The sequence below is a fragment of the Charadrius vociferus genome, unplaced genomic scaffold, assembly GCF_000708025.1.
Source record: "Charadrius vociferus isolate BGI_N301 unplaced genomic scaffold, ASM70802v2 scaffold1028, whole genome shotgun sequence".
Taxonomy (NCBI): Eukaryota; Metazoa; Chordata; class Aves; order Charadriiformes; family Charadriidae; genus Charadrius; species Charadrius vociferus.
Window position 1 is genome coordinate 828,452 of NW_009649564.1, and position 374 is coordinate 828,825.

Genomic DNA, 374 nt, shown 5'->3' on the forward strand with positions numbered 1-374 from the left:
AGCCTGCGTCTCACCCCCTCCACAAACTCGGCCACGGTGTCGGCCAGCGTGAAGATGACGGCGTTGGGGCCGGCGTCGAAGGTGTAGGCTACCTGTAGTGGGATGTGGGGGGACATGGGGACCAGGTGAGACACCGCAGCAAACCGAGAGTCCCACGGAGCCGGAGTGACCGGCCGGTACCTTGGTGCGTCCGTGGTGGGCATTGAAGCGGTGTGCCAGGGCGATGATTTGCCGCGAGAGGTCGTTGAGGTAGAAGATGGGGGGGAAGGTGTCGAGGCAGGTGGCATGGAACTGGTTGCTGTCCTGCATGGTGAGCTGCCCGAAGCCCTCGAAGTCCCGCTCACGGATGTGCCGCATCATCAGCTCCAGGCGTT